This window comes from Pteropus alecto, unplaced genomic scaffold (assembly GCF_000325575.1).
Source record: "Pteropus alecto unplaced genomic scaffold, ASM32557v1 scaffold191, whole genome shotgun sequence".
Classification (NCBI taxonomy): domain Eukaryota; kingdom Metazoa; phylum Chordata; class Mammalia; order Chiroptera; family Pteropodidae; genus Pteropus; species Pteropus alecto.
Window position 1 is genome coordinate 868813 of NW_006434181.1, and position 13676 is coordinate 882488.

Genomic DNA, 13676 nt, shown 5'->3' on the forward strand with positions numbered 1-13676 from the left:
GGCCTAGATAAGTTGCTATATGATGTGAAGAGGCAGAGACAATGAAATGGAGGAAAAGGGAGTGGGGGCGGGCGGGGGGAGGGGGAAATAAGCCACTTAGTAACTGATTACCTGTGAGCATGAAGAATGACCTCGAGGTCTTCAACCCAGGTGGCTGGGACAAACGAGATTCCATTTACCTAGAAAAGCAAATAAGGTAGTACAGCACTATGAGGAAAGCATGGGTAAGAGAGATAAGACTCCTGACCTCATGTGGCTTATATTTCAGCAAGAGAGACAGATAAACAAATGGATAAAATAATTTCCAAAAGTGATAAGTTCTGTCAAAAAAATGGAGTATTGGAATAAAAAAGGATGGGTTGGTCAGGAAAGACATCTCAGAGAAAGTGACAATTGAGCTGAGAATTAAAGGATAAGAAGGAGGAGGCATGGGAAGACCTGGGGTAGAATAGTCCAGACAAAGGGACCAGCCAGTGCAAAGTTCTAGAAGCAGAAAGGGACTTGACATGTCCAAGGAGCACGCAGAGGCAGGAAGGCTGCGTTGGAGTAAGCAAGGGAAGAAGGGAGGAGACCGGTCCTAGAGGAAGGCTGGAGAGGGCATAAAAACTCTCAGTAAACCAGAACTTTTGATTAACTAGAACTCCTTCAACATCTTCCCCATGTTCACAAAACAAGCTCTTGCCATTACTTTGGCAAGTGAGTGAATAATGTGTTAAAACTCAGACATTCTAAGTTCTGGTACCCCAAAAGGGCAGGAACCATACACACAGGTCACCAGAGGCCAGACGAATAGTACAAAACACCAAAGACAGTAGCAGGAGAGGAGAGAGGAACCAGATAAAGAAAGGGACCACAGGTTGCCAAACACCAGGCAGAGGGGACTAAACAGAACTTTGTAGATGATGGGAAGGGGAGGGTATGAATGAGGGTAAAGAAAACTTTACAGAGGATTCCAGGTCAGATTCTAGATTGAGAAGGACTTTTCTGGTGGCAGGTGCCGGTGACCTGCCTGAACTAAATGCACTGGCTTAACTAAAATGAGCATTATTGACGTAAGTAGCCGAGACACTCAGATGTGGACCAGGCCCAGATTAAGAGGGTTCTAAATGCCATCCCTGTTGCCCAGCTCTTTCAATTAGGATCACCTTCTCTGATGGCTTCACTCTCCCCCTGGTGGAGAGATGGCTGCAACAGTTCCACCCTTACATCTGCTCAGTCTCGAGGCCATCCAGAAAAGGAACGTCTCTGGTTGACTGGGTCATGCTCATCTCTGTGCCCATTGCTGTGGGCAAGGGAATGCAGGGCACTGACTAGCTATGGCTGAGAAGGCCCATTCCAGAGCCAGATAGGGCCAGCCCCAGCAAAACATATAGGCCAAGAGCGGGGAAGGTGTAGTTCCCAGAGGAATTGGGATGAGTTATTAAGGAGGGAACAGTTGCTGGTCCACCAAGGACTTTCAACAAAGAGCCACCAAAAACTACAGTACTACGACTATACTACTAATAATAACAAGTATCATCCACGGAGCACTTGCTCCATGTCAGAACCATCTGAGGACTTGACGCATTACCCCAGTCAGTTCTCATAACAGCCCCTAAGGCAAGCGCTCTTCATCCCCTCATGCAACGGTTGTTTAGAAGCAGGCAGTGACCAAAAGATTAAGTGTTACACCTTCAACCTTCACACAGACATTCCAGCTACATAAGCAAAGTCCATGGAGGTGGGAAATGCCTGGGAGACAGTGCAGCAGGAAGTGGGAGAGGGGAGGGTTTAAAAGGAGAAAGTGACTTTTGAATAGGACTTCGAAGGACATGAGGATACAAAACTTGGTGATATCTGAGGTAAATGTCTTCTAGGAGAAGGGAGCAGCCATTGCAAAGGGGGCAGGTGTGAACCTGTGGGTATGAAACACTGTGACTGGGGTAGGGTAGTGAGGGCAAATGGTGGGAGCTGAGGTCAGAGGGGAGGAGAGCAGGGAGGGAAGAGGAGAGAAGAATAGGAGGGAAGGAGGTGAAGAGGGGAGGAGAGGAGAGGGGAGGGAGGGGGAGGACTTTCTTTTGAATGACATGGGAAACTTGGGAGGGTTTTGAGCAAAGGAGAGACTGTTTTAAATAGAATCCTGCTGCCTGCATATAGATCAGAGGTTGTATTGGGACAAAAGGAGCCTAGGCAGGGGTTGGGGGCCTTAGGGCAGGCTGGGACCAAGGGGCCAGATTCTAGATGCTTTGTGAAGGTGGAGCTGGCAGGACTTGCAGACAGATTAAATGAGGGGGTGAAGAAAAGAGACCGTCATATACAGATAACAAAACCAGACCACAAGGGCTTAAGAAACCTGCTCTGGACTCTGAGTCAGCCTCAGTAGGCTGGTACACCATGTGCAGTCACAGTGCTTGCCTGACTGTGGGGGCACCCAGAGGAAGAGGCTGCCTCTTTCTAATTCCCTCATGGCTGCCCTGCCTGTCTGTGAGAGCCGGGGTCCTGCTGCCTGACCCCATCAAGGACAGGTCGCTGGCCCACAAGTGACTGCTAACTTTTTTTATTTCCCTGGGGGTGACTGTCCAGGTGGACTGGTCCCAAGGCAGGAGGCTGAGAAGCAGAGGCTGCCCCAGCTCTCTCTAGAAAGAAAACAGAGGGACGGAAAGCCAAGGCTGGTGTGTTTTTCAGGAAGGAAATCTTTACTGCTGTAACAGTCTGGGAATCAGCTTGGCCTAGCAGTCCAGCCTAGCCAGGAAGGGCCCCCTCCCACCACCTTCACTGGTCAGAAGCAAATGCTTTTGAGGACAGGAAGGGAAGAGGTGAGGTGAGCATCAAAGCAGCTGTGGAATTTTGGAGATGTGCCCAATAAGGGGGTCCTTGCCATCTTAAGTGCTGGTGGTGACTTCCAAGCCCCCAAATTGTGAGCAATCAGTGGGGTGGGGATAGGGTGGGTTGTCCTGGCAAATTGCCCAGGTTTTACAATGCATCGCATTACCGAGCCGGAATTCCTGCAGGACGCTTTGTTCTCAGAAGGCAGCCCTGTTAGGGCCATCAGGCAGCAGGCCAAAACAAGGCCTCTGGAAGCCTCAGCCAGCCACAGGGCTGAGCACTGCCCCACAGTGCCTGCCTGCCCTCATGTAGGCACCTTCATGTGACCAGTGCCATCGCTCCTCCTGGGCCCCTGCTCTAGAGCCATCTGGAAACTGAGCCTGGTCTAGCTGCACAGGCTGTGTTGACTGTAGCTGATGAGCTTCACTGAGGTCACCCCATTCTCCTGTGGTCATGCCCACTGTCCACAATAGAGACCACTCATCCTGCTTCTCCTCACGAAGTACCCCCATCCACTGCCACAGTCGCACCCCCACAGGACAACCTGCTGGGCACTGTGCTAGGGGGCATTCCTTGGACTATTCACAATGGAAACTCTACAGACCTGCCCCAGTCTCCAGCAGGCTGTGTGATGTCAGGAATGAGACTTAACCTCTCTGTGCTTCAGCCTCCTCTGCTTTATAAGAGGCCTCAGTTTCCCAAGTAGGTGCAGTAAAGCAAAGACATCATGAGAGGCGAAACATTTGACTTCAGGGAACTGATTCAGAATTACACAATCAGAAAAATCTGGAGGAAAATCATGTTAATTTCAGTATTGAGTTTGATGTTACTTTGATTTATTGGAATTTTTTTTTAAACAAACACGTATAATACTTACCCTGTGCTAGGCTCTGTTCTAAGCACTTCTCCTATATGAAAGTGCTGGCAGCAGCAGCATTCTCACTCTTTAGCAAGAGAGGAAACTAAAGCATGGAAGATGAACAAGTTGCAGAACTGGGATTCGGCCCTGGCATTCTGACACCAGGGTCTGTGTTCATAAACACTGCTACATATGTCACATTCTTAGGACCACTAATGCCTTAAGCTGACCCTTCCCCTGCCAAACTCAAAAGAATAAGGTTCTCACCTCTAAGAAGAGAGTAGGTTGTTCTTCAGAACTGTGTAAGGGGTTGTGTGTGTGAATATATGTGAATGAGTGTGTGTGAGTGTGTGCAGATGTGCATGTGTGAGTATGTGTGTTGAGTGTATGTAACTTGTTACAGTGTCTGTGTGTATATGTATACATGCATGTGAGACTGTAAGAGTGGAGATGTGAATGTGTCTATATGTGAATGTGTGTGGTGTGTTACTGTGTGGTATGTGACCATGTGTGCGTGAGAATGTGGTGAGAGTGTGTAAGTGTACATGTGTATGTGTGTGGTGTGTGAGTAGGTGTGGGAGTACAGGTGAGTGTATGAGTGAGTGCATGTGTGCATGCGTTGTGAATGTGTATGTATAAGCGTGTGATGTATGTATGTGGCATATATGTGAATGCATCGTGTGTGAGAATTTGTGTACATGTAAGTGTGAGGTGTGTGAGTGTGTGGTATGTGAGTATGTATATGCATGAGTTTATGTATGTGTGAATGTATGGTATATGTGTGAGTGCATTGTGTGTAAGTGTATGTATGGTGAGTGTATATGTGCATGAACACAAATGTGAGTGAGTGTGTAAATGTAAATGTGTATGTGTATGTGCGTGTGGATATATGAGTGTGTGGTGGATGTGTGAGTGTGTGTGAGTGTTTCCTTGGGAGTGGGGTGGGGGTGACTGCGTGTATAGCTAAGTGTGTGACTGTGTGAATGTGTTATGCATGTATGTGTGGCAGCCTAGAGAACTTCTAAGAAGAGCTGGGAGGAAAGAGGGAGTGGGGTAGGGAGTGGGATGTGCCTGAAAAAATTAAAGAGCAATTAGTCAAAGTTGAATTGTTTTTATAAACTCCTAAGGCAAACAACATGTGGGGCAGCACCCAGATGGTGCCCGGGAGCTCCTGACAGGGTCCTCAGGAAACAGGTGCTCTTGGAATGTTTCCTGCTGCTGGACTGTGGCAGGCTAGCAAAGTCGCCATGTTCTTTATTACCATCAGGCAAGGCCCAGCTACAGCCCAGTCCAGCTGGGTGGAAACCCAGGGCCACCACTCACAATAATATGGGCATTACGTTGTAGACAGGCCCCACAGCTTCCCCTTGCCCAGCTTCATCAGCCAGTGTGAGGTGTATCCCTAGGCCTGGGCCAGTGTGTGGGGAATGGGTGCTCTGTTAGCTCTGTGGAATTGCTGGCAACAAGATTATGAGCATCTTGAGCTTGGAGAGCTGTTGCCTGTTATTCTCCCAAAAGTGTTGTACCAATGTATAGTATAACCCACTCTGAATGCTGAGCATTGTTTCCCTATACCATTTACAAGCATGGAGTATGCTCAATTTTTTTCATCCTTGCTAGTTTGATAGTGAAAAAATGATATCTCCCAAGGGAAGGATTTCAAGCAGAAGAGGGACAGAATCATGCCTATGTATTAGGAAGATCATCATGGTAGCTAAATTTATGATAGACTAGGGTACAGTTAAGATTGTGTTCTGTCACACACACACACATGCACAACTTTCTCAATTACTTAAACAAATAAGGATATTTTTTCTCACATAATGAGAAATCCAAAATGATGTTCAGCAGCTGAAGCATGCCTGGACTGAAATCTCTACAATTGATTCTCTTTCCTCGTGGTCACAAGATGACTGCTATAGCTCCAGCCATTAGATCCATATTCAAGGCAAAGAGAGAGTAAAGAGGAGGGATTGGACCAGGTGAGTTCATCTCTTTTTATCAGAAAAGAAAGCCTTTCCTCAAAGCTACCTCCAGCAGTTATCTGCTAACATTTCATAGATGAAAACTGAGTCCCCTGCTACTTCTGGCTATGGTGAAGTCTGCAGAAGTATTTGGCTTTCCAGCCTCCAAGTGAAAAGTCCCAGGGGAACAGAGGGTTGGGAATGGATATTGATTTTAGCTAGCTTCAACCACCCCACATCCTCCCAGTTTTAATGTTTGTTTCCTCATTCTCATACCACCTTCACAATTTTGTTTTATTTGTCTAGCATCTGTGTATTTATTTACTCACTATTTTCATTTTGATTGATTTGCTTTTTAAAATGAAAGTATTTTAAAAGAAAGCATTTATCACCTAAAACCCTTTCCCATACCCGCCGAGGTACTTGTCCCACACATTTAACTTTAAATAATGTACTTAAACCTCAATTCTTTCTCAGCATATTTTAACAGCTCTGGATGGCAGCCACTTCTCACTCCTATTTTCCCAAACTACTTTTTTCTCAGATTTCCTATCCCAGTTGCAAGTAATTCCTCCTTCGCATTGTCCAGGCCAGTCACCCCACATCCGCCTGGGTGTCTAAATGGACACTGCAAATTTAACCTGTCCAAAAGTGTGGAGTCAGCATTGAGATATATGAGTCTGGAGTCAGGGGAGAAATTAGGGCTGCAGATAATCTGTTTGGAAGTCATCAGTGTGTAGATGGTTTTTAAAGACATGAGACCGAATGATATCACCAAGGGAATAAGTAGATGGAGAAGACAAGGTTTAAGGGCTGAGTCATGGGGGCACGCTGAAGGTTAGCATTCCAGAGAGCAACCAGCATTAGACTCTGATTCAGAGCAGCCGGTGAAGCAGAGGAGAAGCAGGAGAGAGTGGTGTTACAGTGGTTTGCCAGAACTAGTAAATGTGCTTGCTGAAGAAGGTAGGTAGATGGATAAATAAATGATCAATGGTTGGTGGATAGATGATAGATGGATGATATAGATGATAGATGGTAGTTAGATGATGGATAGATAGATAGATAGATAGATAGATAGATAGATAGATAGATAGATAGATAGAGATGATAAATAGACAGACAGACATCGATGAGAGATAAATTCACTGATTTGTATTGTTTTCCAACTTTCATGGTCCATTTCAAGCTACGAATGTAATGTCACTGAACAGGTTGTTGGCACACAACCAGCTCTTGCAAGCTGATATAAGCTGGCTCCTGCTCACTGCCTGGAAACCAACTGAAGAGTTACAAGAAAGAATTAGAAGAATGAACAAGTGATCGACGATATTAAATGCTGTTGACATGTTAGATTAGGTGAAAACTTTTGTGGAGATGTAATTAACATTTTGCCCCACAAAAATGTTAAACCTGATTCAGGCAAAATGCAAAAATAGCATGACTTCACTTACCAGTTTGTAAAGTCAGGCTCTCCCAATGCACGTCAGAAACCGAGCAAGAGACCAACTAAGCAGCTAAACCAACTGCTTAGCTCATTTATTTTCAAACTTTCTTTTTTTCTAATATATGTATTAATGCTATAATTTTCCCTCTAAGTATGGCTTTAACTGCATTCCACACATTTTTATATGTAGTATTTTTAAATATTTATTCAAATATATTTTTAATTGCCATGTTTTTTTCTTTGACCCTTAGGGCATTTCTTTTAATTTCTTTTTTAAATTGAGAGACTGAGGGAGAGAAAGTACTCAAAAAGATGCTAGCTTGACAGCAAGCTACATAACATTAATAAATTTTCAATTATTTAAGTATCTACAAAATAAATGCATAACATTTCATTTTTTAAAGGGCTTTTTAGTTATCTTTTAAATAATTATGTCTAGCTTAATCATATTGTGACCAGAGAACATAACCTGTATTATTTCAATTCTTTGAAACTTTTTGAGACTTGCTTTCCGGTACAAGTTAATTTTTGGTAAATTTCCAATGCATGCTTGAAATGAACGTGTATTCTAAAGTAGTTGCTGTGTCCAATGTACTACACATGTCCGTTAGGTCACGTTCACTTATCATGTTATTTGAATCTTCTATATCCTTGCCGATTTTTCTTTCTGCTTGTTCTATAAGTTACTGAGAGAGGTGAGAGCGTATTAGTATCCCTCTTTATAATTGCGGATTTGTCTATTTCTCCTTGTCTCTTTTCTGTTGTCTGTTGTTTCTAATTAAAAGTTTTTGCACAGCAAAACAACAGACAGCAGAAAACAGACAAGCAGAAATGGACAAATTTCCAATGCATGCTTGAAAAGAATGTGTATTCTAAAGTAGTTGCTGTGTCCAGTGTACTACACATGTCCATTAGGTCAAGTTCCTGCCAAGGCTGGTCTATGTCTACTGCCAGTTCACCCTTACTCTCAGGTTATACTGCTTCAGGATACTAAATCACAAGCAGTATACCAGCTCCCACCAACTTTTCTCCATTAGGCCCCCAAACTATCAAAACACTGCTCAGCTCTGAGCAACCTCTTCTGAAATTAGCAACAACCTCAGGGAAGAGTGGTCCCAAATACTGAGCTCACCTTTAGAATGTTTATACTGAATCCAGGCCCAGTCATTCACAATGTTGTTAGCTCTCCAATGACTTCAAGCAGTCATTTTGCTTTGTTTAGTTTTGTCCAGCTTTTACTTTTTAAAAGATTTTTATTAAAATATAGCTAACATACAATATTATCTTAGTTCCAGGTATACATAATAGTTATTCAACATTTATATACCTAAAGAAGTGATCACTATGATAAGACCAACAACCACCTGACACTGTACAACACTATCACAATATTATTGACTATGTTCCCTATGCTGTACACTACATCCTCACACTTATTTTTTCATACCTAGAATTTTAAGCCTCATGTCTATAGCCATGCCACCCTGAATAAGCCTGATCCTGTCTGATCTCGAAAGCTAAGCAGGGTCAGGCCTGGTTAGTACTTGGATGGGAGACCACCTGGGAAGACCAGGTGCTGTAGGCATAAAAAAAATAAAAAAAATAAGGGATTGTAAACTGACAAGGTCCTTGCAATCTGTGAGGTCAACCAAGGGCTGCCTTGTTTAAAAATAAATAAATAAATAAAAATAAACCTCTTATCCCCTTGACCTCTTCCCCCTCCTATTTGATTTTTCAATTACAGTTGACAATCATTATTACTTTGTATTAGTTTCAGGTATACAGCATAGTGGTTAGACATTTATATAATTTATGAAGTGATCTCCCCGAATAGTCTAATACCCACCTGCCACTATACATAGTTATTACCATATTATTGATGATATTCCTTATGCTTTACATCTTTATGACTATTTTGTAACTACCAATTTGTACTTGATCCCTTTGCCCTTTTCACCCACCTCCCCAAATCCCCTTCCATCTGGCAACCATGAGCATGTTTCCTGCATCTATGAGTCTGTTTGTTTTGTTTGTTTATTTTGTTCTTTAGATTCCACACATAAGTCAGATCATATAGTATTTGTCTTTCTCTGTCTGACTTATGTCACTTAGTATAATACCATCCATGCTGTTGCAAATGGCAAGACTTTATTCTTTTTCATGGATGAGTAATATTCCATTGTATATAAGTGCCACAATTTCTTTATTCAATTATCTATTGATGGGCATGTAGGTTGCTTCCATATCTTGGCTATTGTAAATAATACTGCAGTGAATATAGGAGTGCATATTTCTTCATTTTTTTCAAATTTATTTATTTTAATTAGTTTCAAGTATACAGTACATTGGTTAGACATCTATATAGTTCATAAAACAATCCCTCTAATTGCTCTCTCCCTACCCTGGCCCTCCACCTAGCCAACATATTAATGCTAACTGCATTTCCTACACCATAGCATATATCTTCTTGAATTAATGTTTTGGGTTTCTTTGGATAAATACCTAAAAGTGGAATTGTTAGGTCATATTGTAGTTCTATTTTTAATTTTTTGAGGAACTCCATACTTTTTCCATAGCGGCAGCATTAATTTGCAATCTCACCAACAATGCATGAGGATTCCCTTCCTTGCTAACACTTATTTATTGATTCATTGATGATGGCTATTCTGACAGGTATGAGGTGATATCTCATCGTGATTATAATTTGCATTTCTCTGATGATTAGTGACATTGAATGTCTCTTCATATGTCTATTGGCCACCTGTATGTCCTCTTTGGAGAAATGTCTATTCAAGTCATCTGACCATTTTTAATTGGATTGTTAGTTTTTGTGTGTGTGTGTGTGTTAAGCTGCAGGAGTTCTTTATAAATTCTAGATATTAACCCCTTATTGAATACATCATTGGCAAATATCTTCTCCCATTCAGTAGGTCGTCTTTTCCTTTTGTTGATGGTTTCCTTGCTGTGCAAAATCTTTTTAGTTTGATGTAGTCCCAATTGTTTTATTTTCTTTTGTTTCTTTTGCCCAAGGTAGCATATTAGAAAAAAATATTACTAAGAGCAATATCAAGAGAGTTTATTGCCTATGTTTTCTTCTTGGAGTTCTATGGTTTTGAGTCTTACATTTAAGCCTTTAATCCATTTTTTAGTTCATTCTTAAATATGGTGTAAGTAGGTGGTCTCGTTTCTTTGTGTGTGTGTGTATCTGTCCAGTTTTCCCAACACCATTTATTGACTAGACTCTCTTTACCCCCATTGTATATTTTTGCCTCCTTCGTCATAGATTAACTGATCATAAAGGCACAGATTTATTTCTGGGATCTCTATTCTGTTCCATTGATCTCTGCGTCTGTTTTTATGGCAATGCCATACTATTTTGATTGCCTTTTAGCCTTGTAGTATAGTTTGATATCAGATATTGCGATACCTCCAACTTCATTCTTCTTTCTCAAGATTGCTATGGCTATTCGGGATCTTTTGTGGCTCCATATATATTTTAGGATTATTTGTTCCAGTTCTGTGGAAAATGCCATTGGTATTTAATAGAGATTGCATTGAATCTATAGATTGCTTTGGATGGTATGGACATTTTAATGATGTTAATTCTTCCTATCTGTGAGCATGGTATATGCTCTTCATTTTCTTTCTTCAGTGACTTATAATTTTCTGAGTACAGGTCTTTTAACTCCTTGTTAAAGTTATTCCATTCCTAGATATTATTCTTGATGCAATTATAAATGTAATTGTTTTCTTAATATCTCTTTCCGATAGCTTATCATTGGTGTATAAAAATGCAACCATTTTCTTTTCTGAAATTTTGTCTCCTGCTACTTTACTGAATTCATTTACCAGTTCTTACAATTCTTTGATGGAATCTTTAGGGCTCTCTCTATATAGTATCATGTCATCTTCAAATAATGACAGTTTTACTTCTTCCTTTCCAATTTGGATGCCTTTTATTTCTCCTTCTTGTCTGACTGCTGTGGCTAGGACCTGCAGTAGTATGTTAAATAAAAGTGGTGAAAGTGGACATCCTTGTCTGATCTAAGAAAAACACTTTTAGCTTTTCCTATTGAGTATGATGTTAGCTGCGGGTTTGTCATATATGGCCTTTATTTGTTGAGGTATATTTCCTCTATTCCCACTTTGCCGAGAGTTTTTATCGTAAATGGATGCTGGATTTTGTCAAACACCTTTTATGCATCTATTGATATGATGATATAATTTATCTTTCAGTTTGTTAATGTGGTATATCACTTTATTTGATTTGTGGATATTGAACCAGCCTTGCATCCTTGGAATAAGTCCCACTTGATCATGGTGTATGGGTATTTTTAACGTATTGCTGAATTTGGTTTGCCCATATCTTGTTGAGAATTTTTGCATCTATAGTCATCAGGGAAATAGGCCTATAATTTTCTTACTTCGTAACGTCTTTGGTTTCAAAATCAGGATAATGCCGGCCTCATAAAATGAGCTTGGGAACCTTCCTTCCTCCTCAATTTTTTGGAATAGTTTTTGAAGAATAAATGTTAATTCTTCCTTGACTGTTTGGTAAAATTCACCTGTGAAGCCACGTGTTCCAGGACTTCTGTTTGTAGGGAGTTTTTTGATCACCGATTCGATTTTTGTTAGTAGTAATCGGTCGGTTCAGATTTTCTGTTTATTCTTGACTCAGTCTTGGAAAATGTTTATAGGCAGGTATTCATTTCATCCAGATTGTCCAATACGTTGGCATACAATTGCTCACAGTATTTTCTTTATAACCCTTTGTATTTCTGTGGGGTCAGTTGTCATTCCTCCTCTTTCCTTTCTGATTTTATTTATTTGGGTCCTCTCTCTTTTTTTCTTGATGAGTCTGGTTAAAAATTTATTAATTTTGCTTATCTTTTCAACGAACCAGTTCTTGGTTCCATTAATTGTTTGTATTGTTTTTTTAGACTCTATTTTGTTTATTTCTGCTCTGATCTTTATTAATTCTTTCATTCTACTAACTTTAGGCTTTGTTTGCTCTTCTTTTTCTAGCTCTTTTAGGTGTAAGGTTAGATTGTTTATTTGAGATTTTTCTTGTTTCTTGAGGTAGGCCTGTATGCTATGAATATCCCTCTTAGGACTGCTTTCACTGTGTCCCATAGATTTTGAGTCGTATTTTCATTTTCATTCGTCTCAAGGTATCTTTCGATGTCTTCCTTGATCTCATTGTTAACCCATTCATTGTTTAGTAGCATGTTATTTAGCCTCTACGTGTTTGTGTGGTTTTCAGTTTTTTCTTGTAATTGATTTCTAATTTTATACCACTGTGGTCGGAGAAGACGCTTGATATGATCTCAATCTTCTTAAATTTATTGAGACTTGTTTTGTGGCCTAACATGTAGTCTATCTTGGAAAATGTTCCACGTGCACTTGAAAAGAATGAACATTCTGCTGCTTTGAGCCGAAATGTTCCAAGAACAACAATGAAATCCATTCGGTCTAGTGTGTCACTTAAGGCCACTGTTTTCTTGTTGATTTTATGTCTGAAACATCTGTCCATTGGTGTCAATGGGGGTGTTAAAGTCCCCTACTGTGACTGTGTTACTGCTGATTTCCCTTAATGTCGGTCAATATTTGCTTTATATATTTAGGTGCTCTTGTGTTGGGTGTGTAAATGTTTACAAGGGTTATATCCTTGTTGGATTGATCCCTTTATCATTATGTAATGACCTTCTTTGTCGCTTATTATGGCCTTTGTTTTAAAGCCTATTTTGTGTGATATAAGTATTGCTACCCTAGCTTTTTTTTATGTCCATTTTCATGAAATATCTTTTCCATCCCTTTACTTTCAGTCTGCGTGTGTCTTTCAATCTGAACGAGGTCGATTGTAGATAGCATATGTATGAGTTTTGTTTTCTTATCCATTCAGCTTCCCTATCTTTTGATTGGAGCATTTAATCCACTTATATTTAAAGTGATTATTGATAGGCATGTAGTTATTGCCATTTTATTAATCATATTTATGGGGTTTTTTTATTTTTCCCCTTCTTCTTTTTAAAAAAGTCTCTTTAATATTTCTTGTTTCCTTTTGCTGTTTTCCTGAAATCTTTTTTTTCTCATACAGGCCATTTCTTGAAAATGTATGTTTGGGTTCATTTTTCATTGCATAATCCAAGGAATCATAAATCATGCCAAAGCCAATTGTCTTGCTTCCATCAAAATGGGTTCTGAATCTAAATAAAAAGATCACATCTGGTGCTATTTTGTACAGTTTGGCTAGTTTTTCACAAATTTTTATCTTAGGCACTGTTGCCTTTCCTGGGCAAAGGATGTTGAGGACCATTTGTTTTCTTTGAAGTTGTCTATTGCTCATGAACTTCCTGGTCTGTACAGTTACAGTTTTAGTTATGATGGTAGGCAGCCCTCAAGGAGCCAGGGAAGAAAAGAGCTTGTCAAGCATTTTTTAATTGTCTTCAGTGGAAAGTTTGGCATAAATCACTTAGTCATCCTTACAAAAATCAAAACTCTTACTTTATTTTAAAAGGAAAAAACCCATGGCTTCCTATTCCACAGAAGAAAGAGTACTTTATTTTAATTATCAAAGAGTTCTCTTTCATGATGTAATAGCCCC

At 40.4% G+C, this 13676-nt stretch overlaps 2 pseudogenes; one reads left to right on the top strand and one right to left on the bottom strand.

The window, feature by feature from the left end:
* LOC102880918 overlaps positions 1-13676 on the bottom strand; it is a 93408-nt pseudogene that overhangs the window by 60710 nt on the left and 19022 nt on the right.
* On the top strand, positions 8539-8657 carry LOC112477515 (annotated as a pseudogene).